The sequence below is a fragment of the Engystomops pustulosus genome, chromosome 8 (genome assembly GCF_040894005.1).
Source record: "Engystomops pustulosus chromosome 8, aEngPut4.maternal, whole genome shotgun sequence".
NCBI lineage: Eukaryota > Metazoa > Chordata > Amphibia > Anura > Leptodactylidae > Engystomops > Engystomops pustulosus.
Genome location: NC_092418.1, coordinates 35394784 through 35419117, shown reverse-complemented (window position 1 = coordinate 35419117; position 24334 = coordinate 35394784).

Sequence of the window (24334 nt, the reverse complement as noted above, 5' to 3'; positions counted from 1 at the left end):
CACCAGCGGCATTTAAATTACTCTGGTCAAGTTCCCACTAGCCGTAACATGCAATCATTTTGGAGAGAGTCGTCACTCCCGATACTAGTGCCAGTGTACATGGCTACAGCAATTTAAATGCCACCAGCAGCATGTAAACGTCTGTGATCTGTGCCAGAACCGAACATAATTATAGTGTAAGCACCCTCAGCAAAGTGTTATCTTTACTCTCCAACCTTTCTTAATGCTGTAGTTTTTATTGTTTGCGCTGATTAAATAGCTTTTAAATAATAACTTTTTCCTATATAGAGTCTGTATTCTGGGAGGACATATCTTCCCCTCGATCCAGGTTGCTTTTTTGATCATGTCAAGATTAGAGAAGACAAGCGCTGGGATTGGGATGAAGAGATGTCAATATTTATTGTGAATCTATTTAGATTTTTTTTTTTACATCTTGGGTGGACATTCTCTTTAAAGGGGTTGTCCAATAATTGGTATTGTTTGTGAAATGAAAAGTTATAGAATTTTCCAATTTGCTTTCTGTATCAATCCCTTATTTTTAGATAGCTGATTGCTGAGATTTAAAATGAAGCTTCATTGATTTCATCCTGTGGATAAAAACTGGTCCCTGATCATGTGATGTCTCACAGGTGCACAACTCATTATAACAAATAGCTCTGATTTGTGTAAGGTCCCTTGCATGTGGCTGTGTGCTGGACTGGACTGGATCCTGAGCATAGTGCATGCCTAGGTGAAGAAGGGAGGACAAGTGAGCTCTCCTCACCACTCCCCTCTCACCCTAAGCACACCGTGACCAGGTGTCATAGACCACTATAGGGGTTGTGATATGGTCGCAAATTAGGCCGTATCACAGACCCCCATATATTCCTAATAACGAGCTGTGCACCCGTGTGATGTCACATGACCAGGGACTGGTTTTTATCCAAAGGAAGTAAACAACGAAGCTTCCTGCTGAATAACAGCAAGCCAAAATCTAGAAAACATCGAGGAATTGAGAGTTTATTGTGAAATTGTATTAATATTAGTCAAATTTGTGGGAAAATTTCTAGTTTTAGATAATAAATTGTGTTCTACAGTGTTATAAATAATGTTTTTCAGGAACATTCTGTAGCACAAGCTGGCAAATCACGCCATGTCCTCTTTTTTTTCTCTCTAAAATCAGAATTATTACAATGTTTGGATATCTTGAGTTTTGTAATTTCCGCCGCTGTACAGCACATTTGTTCTGTGTTGATTAAAAATCACTTTATAATTACATCTCAGTGAATAGGGAGTTATTGGGAAAGTCAGCATTAATGTTCTGCCGCAGAATAAATACTCTCATTTTACCATTTCTGTCTTATTTATTGCACTGTGATCAAACCAATGTTTCAGAATGGAATTAAAGGCAAAATATTCCTATGATTCACTTTTAACAAGCTGCTTGTGCTTGTTTTCAACTAAAACATGAAAAAAGAACATAATATATGAGCTGTATTCATTAATCCGCCACCAGTAGTCTTACAGCCATTAGTAATCTGCACTCCTTTTTGGGTTTGAATAAGAAAAAAAAGAAAGGAAAAAGATATATATATATATATATATATATATATATATATATATATATATATATATATATATATATATAAATACAGTATATATATTCAAATATCAGAAAATGATCTATAATAATAATAATTATCGTTATTTATATAGCCCCATTATATTCGTTAGCACTTTACAAATCACAGGGGAACATATACATATAAAATACTAAAATATAGAGTGAAAACATAGTCATGTGGAACAATAGCAGTGAGGGCCCTGATTGCAAGAGCTTACAGTCTATGAGGATGAGTGGGTGACACAAGAGCTTACAGTCTATGAGAATGAGGGGTGACACAAGAGCTTACAGTCTATGAGGATGAGGATGTGACACAAGAGCTTACAGTCTATGAGGATGAGTGGGTGACACAAGAGCTTACAGTCTATGAGGATGAGGGGGTGACACAAGAGCTTACAGTCTATGAGGATGAGGGGTGACACAAGAGCTTACAGTCTATGAGGATGAGGGGGTGACACAAGAGCTTACAGTCTATGAGGATGAGGGGGTGACACAAGAGCTTACAGTCTATGAGGATGAGGGGCTGACACAAGAGCTAACAGTCTATGAGGATGAGGGGGTGGCACAAGAGCTTACAGTCTATGAGGATGAGGCGGTGACACAAGAGCTTACAGTCTATGAGGATGAAGGGGTGACACAAGAGCTTAGAGTCTATGAGGATGAGGGGGTGACACAAGAGCTTACAGTCTATGAGGATGAGTCGGTGACACAAGAGCTTACAGTCTATGAGGATGAGGGGTGACACAAGAGCTTACAGTCTATGATGATGAGGGGGGACACAAGAGCTTACAGTCTATGAGAATGAGGGGGTGACACAAGATCTTACAGTCTATGAGGATGATGGGTGACACAAGAGCTTACAGTCTATGAGGATGATGGGTGACACAAGAGCTTACAGTCTATGAGGATTAATGGGTGACACAACAACTTACAGTCTATGAGGGTGACACAAGAGATTACAGTCTATGAGGATTAGGGGGTGACACAACAACTTACAGTCTATGGGAATGAGGGGGTGACACAAGAGCTTACAGTCCATGAGGATGAGGGGGGCACAAGAGCTTACAGTCTATGAGGATGAGGAGTTGACACAAGAGCTTAAAGTCTATGAGGATGAGGGGGTGACACAAGAGCTTACAGTCTATGACGATGAGTCGGTGACACAAGAGCTTACAGCCTATGAGGATGATGGGTGACACAAGAGCTTACAGTCTATGAGGATTAGGGGGTGACACAAGAGGTTACAGTCTATGAGGGTGACACAAGAGATTACAGTCTATGAGGATTAGGGGGTGACACAACAATTTACAGTCTATGAGAATGAGGGGGTGACACAAGAGCTTACAGTCTATGAGGATGATGGGTGACACAAGAGCTTAAAGTCTGTGAGGATTAGGGGGTGACACAAGAGCTTACAATCTATGAGGATGAGGATGTGACACAACAACTTACAGTCTATGAGAATGAGGGGGTGACACAAGAGCTTACAGTCTGTGAGGATGAGGGGGGACACAAGAGCTTACAGTCTATGAGGATGAGGAGTTGACACAAGAGTTTAACCCCTTAAGGACGGAGGGTTTTTCGGCTCATTTCTCGCTCTCCAACTTCAAAAATCCATAACTTTTTCATTTTTCCGTGTACAGACCTGTGTGAGGGCTTATTTTGTGCGTAACAAATTTTACTTTCCCGTAATGTTATTTATTTTAACATGCCGTGTACTGCGAAGCTGAAAAAAAATTCCAAATGTGTAAAAATTGAAAAAAAACCGTCACGTTCTTGTGGGCTCAGTTTTTACGACTTTCACTCTTCGCTCCAAATAACACGCCTACTTTATTCTTTGGTTCAGTGCGATCGCGGTGATACCAAATTTATATAGGTTTTATTGTGTTTTAATACATTTTCAAAAATTAAACAAATGTGTACAAAAAAGAAAAAAAAAATGTTGCCATCTTCTGATGCTAATAACTTTTTCATACTTTTGCGCACGGAGATGTGTGAGGGGTCATTTTTTGCGAAATGAGGAGACGTTTTCATTGCTACCATTTTTAGGTCTGTGCGACATTTTGATCATTTTTTATTTCATTTTTTATGTTATGTAAAAAGGTGTAAAAGTCGCATTTCGGACATTTGGGCGCCATTTCCCGCCTCGGAGGTCACCGCCGCCTGTAACCGTTTTTATATTTTGATAGACCAGGCATTTTGGGACGCGGCGATACCTAATATGTTTGTGATTTTTACTGTTTATTATGTTTTATATCCGTTCTAGGGAAAGGGGGGTGATTTGAACTTTTAATATTTTATTAATTTTTTTTATTTTTTAAACTTTTTTTTTTCTTTTTTTTTTCACTATCTTTTAGACCATCTAGGGTACATTAACCCTAGATGGTCAGATCGCTGCTACCATATACTGCAATACCTCTGTATTGCAATATATGGCATTTTTGCAGCACATTCATTACAATGAGCCACTGGCTCATTGTAACGAATCTGCAGCTGCCAGATAGCCTCGTGTCAAAAGAAGACACGAGGCTACCATGGCAACCGATCTCCGCCCCCCGATGACGTTCGCACCGACCGCGGTTAATAGCGGTGGGGGTTTTATGCATTTTGCAAAAACCCCCACCTTTGTTTGAAGAGGACTCAGCCCGTGAGCCCTCTTCATACATCCCTTATACCTCTGCGCCGTAGAGCTACGGCGCAGAGCGTTAAGGGGTTAAAGTCTGTGAGGATTAGGGGGTGACACAAGAGTTTACAATCTATGAGGATGAGGGGTGACACAAGAGCTTACAGTCTATGAGGTTGAAGGGGGTGATACAATTGGTATAACAGCTTCTATAATGGTCCAGCCATTTTTTAACCCCTTAAGGACGGAGGGTTTTCCGGCTCATTTCTCGCTCTCCAACTTCAAAAATCCATAACTTTTTCATTTTTCCGTGTACAGACCTGTGTGAGGGCTTATTTTGTGCGTAACAAATTTTACTTTCCCGTAATGTTATTTATTTTAACATGCCGTGTACTGCGAAGCTGAAAAAAAATTCCAAATGTGGAAAAATTGAAAAAAAACCGCACGTGCGTCACGTTCTTGTGGGCTCAGTTTTTACGACTTTCACTCTTCGCTTCAAATAACACGCCTACTTTATTCTTTGGTTCGGTGCGATCGCGGTGATACCAAATTTATATAGGTTTTATTGTGTTTTAATACATTTTCAAAAATTAAACGAATGTGTACAAAAAAGAAAAAAAATTTTTTGCCATCTTCTGACGCTAATAACTTTTTCATACTTTGGCGCACGGAAATGTGTGAGGGGTCATTTTTTGCGAAATGAGGCGACGTTTTCATTGCTACCATTTTGAGGTCTGTGCGACATTTTGATCATTTTTTATTTCATTTTTTATGTTATGTAAAAAGGTGTAAAAGTCGCATTTCGGACATTTGGGCGCCATTTCCCGCCTCGGAGGTCACCGCCGGCCGTAACCGTTTTTATATTTTGATAGATCGGGCATTTTGGGACGCGGCGATACCTAATATGTCTGTGATTTTTACTGTTTGTTATGTTTTATATCCGTTCTAGGGAAAGGGGGGTGATTTGAACTTTTAATATTTTATTAATTTTTTTTATTTTTTAAACTTTTTTTTTTCTTTTTTTTTTCACTATTTTTTAGACCATCTAGGGTACAATAACCCTAGATGATCAGATCGCTCCTACCATATACTGCAATACTACAGTATTGCAATATATGGCGTTTTTGCAGGTCTTACATTACAATGAGCCACTGGCTCATTGTAACGAACCTGCATAAACCATGTAGCTACCATGGTAACCGATCGCCGCCCCCCAATGACGTTCGGGGGCGTGGCGATCGAAAAAAAGATGGCGGCGCCCGCGCGCCGCCGTCTTTTAAACGCCGCCCGCGACTTTGCGGGCGGCGTTTAGAGGGTTAATAGCCGCTTGCACCGATCGCGGTTATTAGCGGTGGGGGTTTTGTGCAAAATGCAAAAACCCCCACCTCTGTATGAAGAGGACTCAGCCCGTGAGCCCTCTTCATACTTCCCTTATACCTCTGCGCCGTAGAGCTACGGCGCAGAGCGTTAAGGGGTTAATAAGGGTATAGAATAAAAATAATTTCATAAATAAAAATACTGCTGCTTGAACCAGCCATCAGCCACCATCTTATATGCAAAGTCCAAGTGTAAAGTGACTGCAGAGAGGCCTGAAGCTTGGTAACTGGTTTTTGGTGGATAATAGAGGAGGACACAGGATGGGCTAGTAAAAAGAGAGTTACATTTTCATGCAGCTAGGGAATGTGATAGGCTTTGCCTAGAGAAATGGATTTTAAGAGCACATTTGAAGCTTTTGAGGTTGGGTTTTAGTCTGATAATCCAAGGAAGGGGATTCTAGATAATTGTTGCAGCTTAGGAGAGGTCCTGGAGATAGGAGTGGAAGAAGAGAATAATCTAAGATCACTGGAAGATGGAAGAGCACAGACTAAAATTACAGAGGAGAGGTAGGGAGGTGTAGCATTGTGCAGAACTTTGTGGATGAGGGTGTTTATTTTAAACTGTATGCAGCAGGAGACGGAGGCACCCAGCGCAGTGATTGACACAGACTGGAGGCATCCGTGCAGTGTTTGGTCTGAAAGACAAGCCTGGCTGCAACATTAGGAAAATATTGTAGAGGAGAGAGCTATGGTTGGAAGGTGTCAAATGGTATGTGTCATTAAGTATATCTATCCCATATCCATAGGAAGCTCTCAACCGCCCTCCCATCGGCAAAACGTGTGACCGCAAATTCCTTATGTCTGCTTTGGACTTCTGGTTTGGTTGATCCTGTTAACTAACTGGAAGTTCCTTAGAGATCATCATTGACTGCTTTTGAACTTCTGTTTCAGCATAAGGTGTGGCCAAAACCAGGAAGCCCCTGTGATATGGGGGAAATAATGGTACCAATTGTGTGGGGGTTGGGAGTCCAACAGCCAACAGTCCCACAATCATATATAGGGGATGGATATAATTCAACAACTTTGTTCAATCTGAGAATGATGACTTTGTAGATGAAGTCTCCTGCATTTTCAGAAGACCTTTCATCAGCCTGAAGGCAGAACCATTAACATCAAAGATTACAAGTAGGCCAGCGTCAACGCAATTTGCACCTTCCTAAAACCAATTCAGCACAACTTGCACAATCGCCTGTGTTAAAATAATTGGAAGTTAAATCGTTGAAAGTTGTCACCAGAAAATTTTGGCAACTATGTTTACATATTATCAGTGGGCAAGATCAACTGCAACATCCTTAGGAATTTATAGGCATATAACACTTTGTTCTTGTAAAAGCCTGTTAGTCACCTTTCTGGGCTTCAGGAAGAGGTTGGGGGAGTGCTTTCCTCATAAATACACTGGACTTATATGTGTCCAGTGTATTGTTTCCTCACTGTAGAAAATTAGACATTCATTTGTAATATATTGACTTCTAGTTGTACAGACATGTTGTAGATGTCTTGTAGATCCAGTTTTTCTCAATTTTTTTCCAAATGTAACATTTATAATAACAAAACCGGTACCAGCATAGCAGTCAGAGATACCATCACCAGTAACGACATTGCAGTCAGATACCACAACCAGTACCGGCATAGCAGTCAACTGATTTGAGTTTTGTTAAAAACATGGTTGAATATTTTTAATAAAGTTTAATGAATGTGACACTTCCACCACTATAGCTAGACACCTCTCTGTATGGTGACAGCGGCAGAGCAAACAACCTCCCAGTGTGACCTCGTTAGGAGAGGGATTCATTTATGCAGGGACGTTAATTGCTAATGTAATTGTTAGCAGATCTTTCTTGTGTTTGTCCACATGGCTAGTTCCTTGTTAAGAATCAAATTATTTCTTTTCCATTGTCTGTGGGCGCAGAAATGGCAGTGATGCATGTACTGACACATAAACAGTTACTTGTAAGTTTGATCAAGAGAATACTTAACCGAGGAATTTTTCCCTGCTTCGGGGCAATTTGCATCAACCTTTTGCTTCTGGATCAACGCAATATAATGTATAGGTTGAACTTGATAGACTGGTGTCTTTTTCTAGCCTTTTTTACTATGATACTATGAAAGTGAAAAATTGATTAGTGTTATTACTAGGATACCAGGATTACCAGGATAATATTTAGTGCAATTTAACCCTCATAAACAGGTCTATAAAATAAGAGATGTTAGCTTAAAGGGAACCTGTCACCAGGAGAGCCATTTTCAGCACTCCCCCAGTCCCCACAGAGCATAGTACATACACTGCCAAAGTGTTTTTGTATTAAAAATAGGTTTTACAGAAAAAAAGATATGTTATATTGTACCTTTCATTAGCATCTGCTGTGTGACTAAGCAGTTGCCAATTGGGAGAGACTGGAAAGGAGCAGTTCCCCCCCACCCTTGGGGAACAGCTACTACATGTGACCTTTTCAAATATATGAAAACACTTATCACTGGGCTTAGCGACGCCCCCTGCTCCTCTACAGCCAATCCCGAGTGAGGGGAGTTATTCATATATTTGAAAAGGTCACATGTTTCCCAAGGGTGGGGGGGGACTGCTCCTTTCCAGCCAGTCCCAATTGGCAACTGCCTAGTCACACAGCAGATGCTAATGAAAGGTACAATATAAAATATCTTTTTTTCTGTAAAACCTATTTTTAATACAAAAACACATTGGCAGTGTATGTACTATGCTCTGCGGAGACTGGGGGAGTGCTAAAAATGGCTCTCCTGCTGACAGGTTCCCTTTAATGGGGACACTGTAATGGGATGACAGATATGACAGTGCACCCTAACACTACAGTCCTCCAACATCTCAGGCTGTTTGCCTCTGCATATACCAGGCGATGCATGACAACCCCAAAGATAGTTCCTCGCTACGCCTTAGAGCAGATACGAAAATATACAAAGAAACAGATAAACACAATAAGGGTGGTAAACAATCTTGGTCACAACAGAGGTACAAAATCACAGGATAGTCACAGAAACAGAATTAGATAGCCACAAATATAGAAATAGCAAACAATTGCAAAAGAGATAATAGAGCTGGCAAAATAACTTTAACCGGCAAGGGACATAGCACACAGAAAATATTTATGTGCTAGTCAGGCACCCTATTCCAGGTGAAAGTGTCCGAGTTATAACAATCAAAATGAGTTAATGCCTACTGGTCCAAAACTAAGCTGCAGAGAATACAGTAGACTCAACCAGCAGCACAGCACTAGAACACAGTTCAGATTAAAGAAGCGAGTCACAGAGAAATCAGCAGGTTGTGACACTAGCCCATGTCATAAAGCACAGCCATGTCATAGGGTTTTTAGAATGTGCCAAAAATGTTGAGGTTTTCTAATACCATCTACAAAGAGTTTGTAGCTCCATGATGAGTTTGAAGCTCCACTGAGGCCCCTTGAGCCAACCAGATATAATTTTAAAAGGAGCCCACCATTTATCATCCCCTATGAAAAAAAATGGAATAATGTCCACATTGGCTTGACCTCTGGAGCCTATGATTGTGTTAAAGTTTGTTCCCACTAGAGCAGTGATGGCGAACCTTTTAGAGGCCGAGTGCCCAAACTGCAACCCAAAACCCTGCTTATTTATCGCTTAGTGCCAACCAAAAATTAAAGCAGTAACTTATTGCTCCCAGTTAAACAACTTTCAATCATATTGGCCTCCTGAGGACAGCAACACAGTAGAAAGATGGAAAATTTTTATCATTTTAGCTTCTTTCCAGTTCCCTTCTGGGGCCAGTAGGAGGTCCTCCAAAAATAATTCGACCCTGTCTAATTCTCCCTCTTCCTACAGTCCCAAGTAGCAAAGTAAGTATCAATATAAGACTGAAAGCCGCATCTTTTAAGTTGCTTGGGACTGCAGGAAGATTCTTTGAGTTCTGTCTGGTGTGCTGGGGTGATGGTCCGGGTGCCCACAGAAAGAGCTCTGAGTGCCGCCTCTGGCACCCGTGCCATAGGTTCGCCACCACTGCACTAGAGGATCCTCTGATTCCCTGGTGGGCCAGACCAACCCGGAATGCAAGAAATGAATAGGATAGGCCAACTTGTATGCTTTATACAAAACTTTAATAATTTAGAGGTACTGTACTTATAGTCATATATTAATTTGCATAAGGTTTTAATCTGTACATTTAGTCCAGTATCAGTAGATTAGGGCTGTAAGGGTAAGGCCTGTGAGGGTATGATTTTCTCATGGGTTAGGAGTACATCAGGAATTGTATCTATTAAGATAAAATTTGCAAAAATTTGGGCATTCGAGTTAATTTTGCACCACTCCGTGGTCTATTGGAGGTTGGACTTATATGTGATATATAGAAGATATGCTAATGAGCCCATAAGCAGTGGATGTTGACAACCAGTCCCTGTTCAGCTGAGTGGCATAATGGGTATACTGGGGGCGAGGAGAAGTACACAGCTTGGCATCAGTCACACCATGCTGTTCTCCATCTAAGCTTAGGGTATTAATCAAAAACTTCTAAAAATATATTTAGTGGAGAAACATTTTAATACTACCACATTAGCCTAATAGCAGATGCCGCAACAATCTGTCATTAATTCTGCGCTCTACAGGCTGAAGCCTTAAATCTGTCAGCGCTCATTTATAGAAGGCTTGCAGCTCCATATTTTCCATCCCTCAATATATTTCAGTAATTTTAGTTTCTAACTGTTTGCTATGTAGTTGAAAAATATTCACAGCACATTTAATGGTGATCGCACATGCAAATAAAACAAGAATATATACTGATAAAAAAAAGCTCTGATCTTTCCTAATGTACTTGGTGTAATAATTCCAGTTTTTAATGCAATTCACAGCATGAAAATGAGTCATGTGACAAACAAACAGACAACCTATCATGAAGTATCGGCATGGGAGGGGTTCACAACTGTGTTCGGACTTCAAAATCTACCTTTTGTATGAATCTGATCACATGAAATTGCAGCATGCCTCCATGGATGCATTGGGGAAGCTAGAAGTCCATGGAGGCATGCTGTGATTTTATGTCATCAGATACATACATGGGGTAGATTTTGATAATGTTAGGGGGTAAAGTACCTTATATGACATCACTCTGGCCATGAAGTGCTGAATGGTGAGAAGAGACATGAGACTTGAGGAGGAGCTACTGGAATCGTCTAAGGAGGCCACACCCCTTCTGATTCTTCTGATGCCAGGTAGGAGAAAAAACTTGATTTTATGGTGATGTGAGGGCAACAGCTAAGAGAAGTGTGTCATTAGTTAATAGTGCTCTATGGGAACAGGTTCCCTTTAAGCAGACTGTCCTGTCCATTTTCCAAATTTTAGAAATACAGATCAAACCCACAAAATTGGTGATACAGATAAAACCCAGCCAATGTTTTATCAATAAAATATACATATACCAGTACATAATACTATTAAAAAACATAATTTATTCAAATGGAAATTAAAATATTTCTTTCAATATAAAAGGTATCCTCATTGGGACAAACAGTTTAATTATTCCTGAACATGGCAAATAATAGTAAAAGCAAATATATGAAACTTTGTATTATATCTCTTTAAAAAATTCATCTTTCTCCGCCTAGGTTTCCTTTCCTACTCCACCCTACCTATTAAAAGGAATGGACTCTATTACAAAATTTAACAAGGTTCAATTTAAGATCCTAACAGTCACCCATATCATACTTACCACGTGTAGTCCCAGGAATCGGCCGGTCATGTGACCCACTGGAGGAATACTTTCTGTGTTACATCCCGCATCTTTCAGGCGTCTGGTGGATGGAGGGGGTAGTACGGCCATTACTCTGTTCATGGTCCTACGCGATAACCAACCTTATATCAGTGGTTGGTAGGTTAAAAGTAATGATGGGGTCGCCCGTTGGTCTTGATGACTATACAGAAACTTTACCAGTGTAAGTATAATATAGGGTTTTATACTCTTCTAAACCCTGATAAAGGTTTGTATTAGCGGCCAAACCCTTTAACTTTGCAATTCAGGTCGCATGCATAGTCACATGTTCACACAGTAGACTGAGAGCTCTAAGCAGGTCTCCCACTCATTTAAAACCCTTGGGCCAAATGGATTGGGATGATGTACGTGAAGGGCTATTTGGACTATATGGAAAAAGTTTACCCCAGCCCTGCACTTACAGGCTATGGCCATAATCCTGAATTTCTTTTATTGTTATTTTAGTTCTGTGACATTTGATTCTGTATCTGTTTACACAGAAGCTGTCCATGGCCAGCATGTAACTGAAGCTTCAATGGCTGTCTGACCTGCCTTGAACTGTCTCAACAGAGCTCGGCTCATCCATTTGACAAGGCATTTCTGATGTCTTTGTCATGTCAGACTACAAATGGCTTTTGTAGTCAGATGCTTTTTGAACAGGTAATGGATTGCTGCACAATGATGGATTATTTCTCCAATTTCATGGGTGAATCCCTTTCACTAGGCTTTCAGATCCTGAAACAACAAACGTTGCTGCTAATATATCCAACGTTATAGCAGGACAGATAACAAACAAAGACTAAATCCCTTTATGTACAAGGTATACATCTATTTATCCACCGAGTACCAGTGTCCAAGTAGAACGGCTTCTTCGAATGAAGCAAAATAAAATATTAAAAGGTATGTAAAGGTCAACCTGTAAATATTGTATTTACGACGGCGGTTCAATAAGTACCTGTGTTAGAAATGAAGACACCATTTTTAAAAAACATTTTTTTTTATTTTTCAACATAGTCCCCTTTTAGAAATATACACTTCTCCCAACGTTCTTGCCATTTTTTTGTACGGGTGCGGTGCGGCAGCAATTCATAACACAATTCACGTAGTTTGGCGACGACAACTCCGGATGAATGTGCTGGTGCCTAATCGTGTTGAAACACGAATTACCAAACGATACTGCTCTTTTATAGCGAAAATCACGAAACACGTCTTACTCAAATGGCTGCCAAATCCAAACTAACCTACCAATCAGTCGGCAATTTGTTTTGCTGTCGTTTGATAGATGGCAGCACACGATGATAACACCAACTTCCCTCAGGAATGCCCTCTGTCGTCAAACACGGGTACTTATTGAATAGCCCTCGTATAACTGTATATCTATAATTCTGGTTGCCAATAGTAAGAGGTTATATAATCTAATATAATCATTATTATAGTAAGATTGAGATGTAGCAAACTTGACACCAAAGTCTTTGATACTCTATATTGCAGCAAAAAAAGGACGTATTATGGGATTTTTAGTGGCTTTTGTTATGGTAAGATGTTACATTGCAGCAAGGTTTCAGTTTTAAAGAGGCAATGATGGTTGACCCGCAGGATATGTCATCTGGGAGTGGTTGATTTAGGGAACAGTTAGTCATCCAAATGTACACAAGTTGGAAGTAGAGGCCATAAATTAATCCAAAAAGCCTAAGCACATGTGAGCACATGTCTACTACAAAGAGCATCAATCCAGGAACCTGCATAAATGTTCCTAAAGTAACCTTGAGGTGCTGGTGATTACTGGTGATTACCCGAGGGCTAAAATCAGGTCACCCCGGTTCACCCTTGATGAAGTTGATAGGTGCTATTAAAGGAAACCTACCATGAGGAATCTACTATCAGAAGTTGATCTGCCTGCCTCTGCCCTAATCTGTAATGTAATAATCCTGGAACCTAACCTAACTTGTTAAAAACTTCATTTTAGTAAAATGTGAATTAACCGAAGAGGCTACTGGGGCGTGGTGTAGCCTTATCTCCCAGTGTCCGGCCAGGCTAGTACACGCCCCAGTAGCCTCTGCAGTTAACTTACATATTACTAAAATAAAGTTTTTTAAAAGTTAGGTTAGGTTCCAGGATTATTAAATTACAGATTAGGGCAGGAGGAATCTACCAACAGATCTTCTTCTGATAGCAAATTGCTCATGGTAGGTTTCCTTTAAGCTAAGGCGCTACACCCACAGGGAGGAAGCCGGCACTAAACTTTCTGCCAAACCCTTTAACATTGTTAAAATATGCTGTATTAATGAATAGTCTCTACGAAGCTATTACTCAGTAAAGTCAACCTGCCTTAATTGTGCCTCTCTCTAGTCCGTTTTTGACAGGCCTATTAGCATATTTAATAATGTTTCTGAAGTCTATTGTTATATATTTGTTGAAAAGTTGTCAGTAAATGAGATAATGACAACCAGCGGGACCCAAGCCTCAGTAAATGATGACACAGCAATGAGTTGGCACTTCAGCAATTAGAAAAATCATGTTTTACCTGATCACAGCCCTCAAAACATAAGAAAGATGAAAGGATATTGTTGAAAACATAGTTTTTTCTCCATTCACTTATATTTTTAGAATTCCAGTATTTCATTCATCTCCCTTCCGTGGCTTTGCATTTAATGAAGTGTTATAATTTCCCCTGAGGAAAAAAAATCTTAATTGCTCTGATTCTCACTTATGTCTTTAAGACCTCCCTGATGGCATTGATTCTTTTCAATTTCCATTCCTGCACTGTTTAATTGCATGGAGGTAGTCAATACACAGAGTGTCTGCTCAATCCAAACACTCGAGAAGGATCGGAGGCAGACGTCAGTGTGAAAAAGTGACTCTGCGCCCCCTTATTTCCGATATTATGGAGACTTATCTAGAGTTCCTCACAGATATCAGTTTTTCATCTCAAGTTGTTTTTTGAGAAATTCTCCATAATCAATGACATAGACCATGTCTGCATGTGGATAGAGTGTAAATAATATATGTATGTATAGAAAAACATTCATTAAAGAAAACCAACCATGAGAAGCAAATCTGATAGTAGACAACTCTGGTGCCGTTGGACTTTTTTTCCGCTGGCTTTTCTTCCATCAGGCATAAGGATGACTTGTTACAGACGAGTGAGCAGACATCTTTTCTTTTTCATTTTTGCAGATCTGATGGTAGATTCCTCCTGCCGAAATTTTCCCTAATCTATCATTTAATTATCCTGGAACCTAACCTAACTTGTTAAAAACGCTATCCTAGTAATATGTTTATTAGCTGTTAAGGCTATTGGGGAGTGGAGTAGTCTGGCCAGGTTCTCCATGCCGAGTAGCTTTAGCCATAGCACCTCCCTGTGCATCCTCAGTGTGCTCCTCTTCACTCTTGCGTCTGTACTGCCGGCTTCTATGGAACTACTGCACATGCAGGCACGGGAGCCAGAGGAGCGAACCAAACTCGTCCAGGCTACTTGCCACAACACCCCCCACCCCACCCCCATCCGTCTTTACAGGTTACTAAGATAAAGTTAAAGTTTGTTATATGCCTGACAAATTTTGCTTCATTTCTTCATTTCTTTCAATATTACAGGCAGTCCCCAACTTAAAAACAAACCTACAGAACCGTAACGTTCAAGATAGGTTCTTAGGTTTGTTCTTAAGTTGAATTTGTATGTAAGTCGAAACTGTATATTTTATAATAGTAACCCAGTCAAACTTTTTTTGTTCTCTGTGACAATTGGATTTTAACATTTTTTGGTTATCATAACCAGAGTTAACAACCAGGATTAACAATAAATCTTAATTGCAGACACCGGTGATAACTGTTACAGCTAATCTAGGACTAAAGTGCATCCAGAGGTTCATTTTAACTAGGGGCTATCTAAGTCGGATGTTCTTAAGTTGGGGAATACCTGTATTTATAATTTACCGGAAAGTAGGAAATAAAATAAAATGTGGTGGTTGACAAAAAAAATGTAGTTGCAACATTTTCTAGCGGACTTTTATGGCTTTTACTGCCAGTTAACATTCCCTCTTTATTTTTGGGATATGAGCACGGAGATTTTTTTAGATTTATTTACAGATTAATATAGTATGGTATGTTTTTGTTATGTCTTTTTGCAAAAAAAGACATAACAATAAAATTTGCAAAAGCCTCTTGATGTATTGTGCTAGGTCAGAGCAGCGGCGGGGCTGCCATACACGGCGCACAGACAATTAATAAAATATGCGCCCCCTACTTACATCGTTGTATTTGTTTCTTGATTTCCCCTGGATTTTCATAAGGTATTCCATGAGGATTTCCCAAGTTTGTGGGTCTGTGGTGTGCGGCCAAAAAAATGTAGTCACCTTTCCTGACTCTCCTTCATGTGGTCACTGTATGCTGGTTGAAGCTTCAGAGCTGCGTAATGTCTCTGACCATAGAATAAGAGAAGAGAACTGCTGCTGCTTCAGGGGAGCTGTGATTGATGTTTAGTTTTGTCATTCAGAGTGTGGGTGGTAACCGGTATGGAGGGGGCATATATCAGGGGCTACAAATAAGGGGCCATTATGCGTGGAACACTAGAAAAAAGGGGGGGTGTCCCTTTTTCGGTGGCCTTCCCTGGCTAGAGAAAAGGAGACCCTATAAGGGGGCCCTATAAGGATATGGCTAAGGAAAAGTGAGCCCCATAGGCATGCGGCTAAGAAAACGGGGGCAATATAAGGAGGGGGCAACAGGTAAGGCGGTCCTATATGGAGGGGGCTACAGAAAAGAGGGGAATTGTAAGGAGGGGGCTAGAGAAAAGAGGGGAATTGTAAGGAGGGGGCTAGAGAAAAGAGGGCCCTATAAGGAATTGGCTAAGGAGCCATGGGCCATATAAGTAGGCGACGGTGGAAAAGGGGGCACTATAAGGAAGGGGCTACAGAAAAAGTGGCCCTTTACAGATGTAGCAACAGGAAAGGGCACGCTATAAAGGCGGCTCCAATAAAGTGGCCCTATATGAGGGCAGCTGCAGAACAGCGATCAGCTGTAGGGGCGCGGGTACTTTACGAAGCGGGGCTGTGGGAAAGGGGGCATAATATAGGTTTGATTTAAGTACAGGGAACCTGGGGCACACCATAATTTTACCAGAGACCATGGGGTAGTGCACCTCCTCCAGTCCCTGGAAAAAATGTTATGATTGGAAAGTATGAGAGCAGAGTTTTGCAGAAATCTAAGTGACTGTACTATTCATATTAATGCAGATATCCAAAAGTTATGCCTCTGGTCCTTACTTGTAAAAACAATGACTCCTAATAATTTGCATGTGTTTTGTATCCCTCTGCTTGCTTTTATGTGAGGTTGTATACTCACTTCTCTGCTAGAGCAGTATCTGTGATTAGATAATCCGTTGGGTATGCAGAGCTCCTGGTGTAGACAGCAGAAGCCTCCATGGACTGTTTCCTTTCTGCTAGATGTCTAGTCCTAGTTGCAGAACTTCATAATGTTGTTTTTCGGATTGTGACAAGCTGTCCCTTGTCATATGCTCCAATGCTTTTTGTATTAGGAATGACACTCTGCATTTCAGAACCATATCTGCTCACGTCTAAGGCATTGCTTCATTACGTGAAGGTAGAATGAACCAGACTCGGGTTGATTGTACCCCATTTTTGATCCCTAGTGACATTTCCCATTCATTATGTGCATACAGTTTGTAATATTTGCCATTCAGCTGTCAGTGGGCAAAGTGAACTAATATTAACAATGACACCATAAAATAAATTAGTAATGAATATATGTCAAGCAAGCAGATGCAAAATGTTGCTGTAACACTGCAGAGACCACCGAGTATTTGTCAGAGTAATATATTGTGAGGATATCTGCCATCCAATCCTAATCTACTCCTCAAAATAAATGGATATACACAGGATAAGTCTAATTGCTGGGGGTAAACCATAATAAAGGGGCAGTATATGTATGGGCTACTGGAGCTGGAACCGCCACTGGTACTGTTCACATGGGTTGCACATGTTGCTGTTTGGACCTCTGCAACCGAAGATAGATGGGCTGGTGTAAGGATAGGATACTGCAACTCTCTTTCTGTCGCTTTCCTATAACTTCCTGTTTAAGGGGAAGTCAACACTACAGCCAATCACAGGTCACAGCTGATTGGCAGCAATGGTGACATACGTGATGATGTGTATGTAAGAAACAATCATATGCAGTACAGACCAAAAGTATGGACGAACCTTCTCATTCAAAGAGTGTTCTGTATTTTCATGACTATAAACATTGTAGATTCACACTGAAGGTATCAAAACTATGAATTAACTCATGTGGAATTATATACTTAACAAAAAAAAAGTGGCTAGGTTCTTCAAAGTAGCCACTAGAGATGAGCGAGCACTAAAATGCTCGGGTACTCGTTATTCGAGACAAACTTTTCCCGATGCTCGAGTGCTCGTCTCGAATAACGAGCCCCATTGAAGTCAATGGGAGACTCGAGCATTTTTCAAGGGGACCAAGGCTCTGCACAGTGAAGCTTGGCCAAACACCTGGGAACCTCAGAAAAGGATGGAAACACCACGGAAATGGACAGGAAACAGCAGGGGCAGCATGCATGGATGCCTCTGAGGCTGCTTAATCGCACCATTATGCCAAAATTATGGGCAACAGCATGGCCATGACAGAGTGACCGAATGAGGCTAGATAGCATCTAAAACATCCAATATTTGACCCTGACACTATAGGGGACGGCATGCAGAGGCAGCGGCAGCAGTGGCAGGCTAGAGAGTCTCATGGCGACATACCCTAAATGGACTCAGGTTTCACCAAAGGAGGTGAAATGATTTCCTATGTGAACAAAAGGTTGACGGTATATTTAGTCGATAACACAGCATGGTGGCGACATAGTGACCAAGTTCCATAACGTATCTGGTGAAACACCCGAAAAATGAGCCTGACACAGCTCTTTTGATAAGGGGCCGACATGTGGAGGCAGCCATGGAGACGACTTCCATGATTAAGAGCGACAGTATGGGGCATCCATATTGCGCTGCTATGATTGCAACTTCAGGTCTCCAGCATGGCGGCGACAGATGGGCCGAGTTCCACTATGTATCTGGTGAAACACCTGAACATTCTGCCTGACACAGCTCGTTTGATAAGGGGACGATGTATGGAGGCAGTGAACTAGTAGTAGATTAAAGGTGCTGCAGTTAAAACTATGTTAGTTGGATCTTGAGATGGAGCTGGCGCTCCGCTGCCAGGCGAGCTTTCGCCAATCCAAGCCCCTGTCTCTAGGCTACTCCCCAAACAGCACTTCTAAGAACCTTTTGTATAAGATCAAGTGTAGTAGCGTTCTTATAAGTTTGGGATATGGCGGGTGAGGGGAATGTAAACAGATGCGCAAGAAGCGCTGAAATAATATCGGTAAATGATAAAAGTTTGCCAGTATATTTTGTGGATTACACAGCAGGTTGGCGACAAAGTTAACAAGTTTGATGTGGAAGCCATGAAAACAACCCAAAATTCTGCCCGACACAGCTCGTTTGATAAGGGGACGATGTATGGAGGCAGTGAACTAGTAGTAGATTAAAGGTGCTGCAGTTAAAACTATGTTAGTTGGATCTTGAGATGGAGCTGGCGCTCCGCTGCCAGGCGAGCTTTCGCCAATCCAAGCCCCTGTCTCTAGGCTACTCCCCAAACAGCACTTCTAAGAACCTTTTGTATAAGATCAAGTGTAGTAGCGTTCTTATAAGTTTGGGATATGGCGGGTGAGGGGAATGTAAACAGATGCGCAAGAAGCGCTGAAATAATATCGGTAAATGATAAAAGTTTGCCAGTATATTTTGTGGATTACACAGCAGGTTGGCGACAAAGTTAACAAGTTTGATGTGGAAGCCATGAAAACAACCCAAAATTCTGCCCGACACAGCTCGTTTGATAAGGGGACGATGTATGGAGGCAGTGAACTAGTAGTAGATTAAAGGTGCTGCAGTTAAAACTATGTTAGTTGGATCTTAAGATGGAGCTGGCGCTCCGCTGCCAGGCGAGCTTTCGCCAATCCAAGCCCCTGTCTCTAGGCTACTCCCCAAACAGCACTTCTAAGAACCTTTTGTATAAGATCAAGTGTAGTAGCGTTCTTATAAGTTTGGGATATGGCGGGTGAGGGGAATGTAAACAGATGCGCAAGAAGCGCTGAAATAATATCGGTAAATGATAAAAGTTTGCCAGTATATTTTGTGGATTACACAGCAGGTTGGCGACAAAGTTAACAAGTTTGTTGTGGAATCCATGAAAACAACCCAAAATTCTGCCTGACACAGTTCGTTTGATAAGGGGACGATGTATGGAGGCAGCTATATGGACGACTTTTGGAGGCAGCTATGGCGATGACGAGTGGAGGTAGCAATGGAGACAACGTGTGGAGCCAGCTAAAAAGACGACATGTGGAGGCTGCTATGGAGACAATTTAATTTGGATAGTGCCTGTATGTGGCAGTCCAAAAAAGTTATCAAACCAGAGGAGCAGGTAGGTGGTCCTCCAGAAAAATTAAATAAATTGAGTGCCTGTATGTGGCAGTCCAAAAAAGTTTTCAAACCAGAGGAGCAGGTAGGTGGTCCTCCAGAAAAATTAAATAGATTGAGTGCCTGTATGTGGCACTCCCAAAAATTGCTTAAAACAGAGGACCGGGTAGGTGGCCCTCCAGAAAAATTAAATACATAGTACTATAGCTAGAGCCAGTTGGCCCTGGCAAAAAATTGCCAGTTTCCTATGCTTTAGTGTACAAAGAGGAGGAGAAGGAGGACAATGAGGAGGAGGAGTGCATACATTATTCAGGTTGAGCTTCTTTCACCTGGTGGAGAATGAAAATGATGAGAAATCCAGGCTTTATTCATCTTGATAAGCGTCAGCCTGTCAGCGCTGTCAGTCGACAGGCGTGTACGCTTATCGGTGATGATGCCACCAGCTGCACTGAAAACCCGCTCGGACAACACGCTAGCGGCAGGGCAGGCAAGAACCTCCAAGGCATACAGCGCCAGTTTGTGCCACATGTCCAGCTTTGAAACCCAGTAGTTGTAGGGAGCTGTGTGATCATTTAGGACGATGGTATGGTCAGCTATGTACTCCCTCACCATCTTTCTGTAAAGATCAGCCCTACTCTGCCGAGACTGGGGACAGGTGACAGTGTCTTGCTGGGGTGACATAAAGCTGGCAAAAGCCTTGTAAAGCGTACCCTTGCCAGTGCTGGACAAGCTGCCTGGTCGCCTACTCTCCCTCGCTACTTGTCCCGCAGAAGTACGCCCTCTGCCGCTAGCGCTGTCAGAAGGGAAATACTGTTTCAGCTTGTGCACCAGGGCCTGCTGGTATTCATGCATTCTCACACTCCTTTCCTCTCCAGGGATGAGAGTGGAAAGATTTTGCTTGTACCGTGGGTCCAGGAGAGTGAATACCCATTAATCGGTGCTGGAATAAATTCTTTGAACGCGAGGGTCACGGGATAGGCAGCCTAGCATGAAATCTGCCATATGTGCCAGAGTCCCAACGCGCAAGAATTCACTCCCCTCACTGGCCTGACTGCCCATTTCCTCCTCCTCCAACTCCTCTTCTTCTGCCCATACACGCTGAACAGTGAAGGACTGAACAATGGTCCCCTCTTCTGTCTCACCAACATTCTCCTCCTCTTCCTCCTCATCCTCCTCCACCTCCTCCGATATGCGCTGAGAAACAGACCTAAGGGTGCTTTGGCTATCAACAAGGGAATCTTCTTCCCCCGTCTCTTGTGACGAGCGCAAAGCTTCCGACTTCATGCTGACCAGAGAGTTTTTCAACAGGCCAAGCAGCGGGATGGTGAGGCTGATGATGGCAGCATCACCACTGACCATCTGTGTTGACTCCTCAAAGTTACTCAGCACCTGACAGATATCAGACATCCACGTCCACTCCTCATTGTAGCCTTGAGGAAGCTGACTGACCTGACTACCAGTTCTGGTGGAAGTTGACATCTGGCAGTCTACAATCGCTCTACGCTGCTGGTAAACTCTGGATAACATGGTTAATGTTGAATTCCACCTTGTGGGCACGTCGCACAGTCGGTGAGCGGGCAGTTGGAGGCGGCGCTGTGCTGCCCTGAGAGTGGCAGCATCTGTGCTGGACTTCCTGAAATGCGCACAGATGCGGCGCACCTTCGTGAGCAAATCAGAGAGATTGGGGTATGTCTTGAGGAAACGCTGAACTATGAGATTTAACACATGGGCCAGGCATGGCACATGTGTCAGTCTGCCGAGTTGCAGAGCTGCCACCAGGTTACGGCCGTTGTCACACACAACCATGCCTGGCTTCAGGTTCAGCAGTGCCAGCCACAGATCAGTCTGCGCCGTGATGCCCTGTAATAGCTCTTGGGCGGTGTGCCTTTTATCGCCTAGGCTCAGCAGTTTGAGCACCACCTGCTGTCGCTTAGCGATGGCACTGCTGCTGTGCCTAGAGCTACCGACTGATGGCGCCATGCCCACGGATGGTAATTTGGAGGAGGAGGAGGTGGAGGAGGGGTGGGAGGAGGAGGAGGCATAGTAGGCCTTTGAGACCTGGACCGAGGTAGGCCCCGCAATCCTCGGCGTCGGCAGTATATGACCAGCCCAGGGTCAGACTCGGTCCCAGCCTCCACCAAGTTAACCCAATGTGCCGTCAGCGATATATAGTGGCCCTGCCCGGCAGCACTTGTCCACGGCGTTGGTCAGGGCACGGATGATGTTCTCTGACATGTGCTTGTGCAGGGCTGGGACGGCACATCGGGAGAAGTAGTGGCGGCTGGGGCCCGAATACCGAGGGGCGGCCGCCGCCATGAGGTTTCGAAAGGCCTCGGTCTCTACCAGCCTATAGGGCAGCATCTCCAGGCTAAGCAACTTGGAGATGTGGACGTTGAGGGCTTGGGCGTGTGGGTGGGTTGCGCTATACTTCCTTTTGCGCTCCAGCGTCTGGGGTATGGAGAGCTGAACGCTGGTGGATGCTGTGGAGGATCGTGGAGGCGAAGATGGGGTTTTCGCACGGGAGGTGTTTGGGCCGTGGTCCTGGGCAGGGGGCTGACTAGCAGATGACACAGGGGAAGGAGCAGTGGTGTGCCCGGCCGGAGGTGAACGGGCTTGGTGCCATTGAGTGGGGTGTTTAGCATTCATATGCCTGCGCATGGTGGTAGTTAAGCTAGTAGTGGTGGAACCCCTGCTGATCCTGGTTTGGCAAAGGTTGCACACCACAGTCCGTCGGTCATCCGGTGTTTCTTTAAAGAACCTCCAGACTTCTGAAAATCTAGCCCTCGCCACGGGAGCTTGACTACGGGCAACATTTGGCGCTGATGCACCAGCTCTGGCCCTGCCTCTCCGTCTGGCCCCACCACTGCCTCTTCCAACCTGTTCTGCTATAGGACTCGCCTCCGTCTCAGAAGCACTGTGTTCACCCGGCCTATCAACCCAGCTTGGGTCTGTCACCTCATCATCCTCGGATCCCTCAGTCTGCTCCCCCCTCGGACTTCCTGCCCTGACAACAACTTCACCACTGTCTGACAACCGTGTCTCCTCATCGTCCGACACCTCTTTACACACTTCTTCCACTACGTGAATAATGTCATCATCACCCACAGACTGCGACTGGTGGAAAACCTGGGCATCGGAAAATTGCTCAGCAGCAACCGGACAAGTGGTTTGTGACTGTGGGAAGGGTCCAGAAAACAGTTCCTCAGAGTATGCCGGTTCAAATGCCAAATTTTGCTGGGAGGGGGCAGACTGGGGGGAAGGAGGCTGAGGTGGAGGAGCTGGAGGAGTGCTGATTTCGGTGACATGGGTGGACTGCGTGGAAGACTGACTGGTGGACAAATGGCTAGAAGCATTGTCCGCAATCCACGACATCACTTCTTCGCACTGTTCTGGCCTCAACAGTGCTCTACCACGAGTCCCAGTAACTTGAGACATGATGAACCTAGGGAGTGTAGCTCTGCAGCGTTCCCCTGCTCCCTCATCAGCAGGTGGTGTCTCACCCCGCCCAGGACCACGGCCTCTGACCCCTGCAGTAGTTGGACGCCCACGTCCACGCCCTCGTCCTCTACCCCTAACCCTCGGGTTAAACATTTTCCAAATTAAAGTGTAAACTTTTAATTTTTTCTTTTTTTTTAACAAAACGATGCTATCCTATTGCTATGGCTAGTTTCTAACCTACACTGACAGCACACAACTGGATTTTGTGCTGTGCCTGATGAGTTTGAGCTATGAAATGAAATAAAGGTAAAAAAAAAAAAAAATCAGCAGACTCTGCCTAATTCTAATCAAACCCCTAATAAATTGTCCCACTTCGGTGTTTGAGGTGGATATGCGTGTCACTAAGAGCTAAACACAATGGTCGCAGGTCTCCCAGCAAATTCCTCACAATATGGTACTAGCTGCACTACTAATGCCAGCAAGCCCAGCCACAAGCAAACAAAAAAAAGGAAAATATAACGCTATTGTAGGCCTAAGTAAGCCGTTGGGGTTCTCCTATGGCTATTTTGTAGCCTACACTGAAAGCACACTGCTTTGCAAGATGAGTTTGAGCTATAAAATGAAATAAAGGTAAAAAAAAAAAAATAATCAGCAGACTCTGCCTAATTCTAATCAAACCCCTAATAAATTGTCCCACTTCAGTGTTTGAGGTGGATATGCGTGTCACTAAGAGCTAAACACAACGGTCGCAGGTCTCCCAGCAAATTCCTCACAATATGGTACTAGCTGCACTACTGATGCCAGCAAGCCCACCCACAAGCAAACAAAAAAAAAGGAAAATATAACGCTATTGTAGGCCTAAGTAAGCCGTTGGGGTTCTCATATGGCTATTTTGTAGCCTACACTGAAAGCACACTGCTTTGCAAGATGAGTTTGAGCTATAAAATGAAATAAAGGTAAAAAAAAAAAAAAATCAGCAGACTCTGCCTAATTCTAATCAAACCCCTAATAAATTGTCCCACTTTGGTGTTTGAGGTGGATATGTGTGTCACTAAGAGCTAA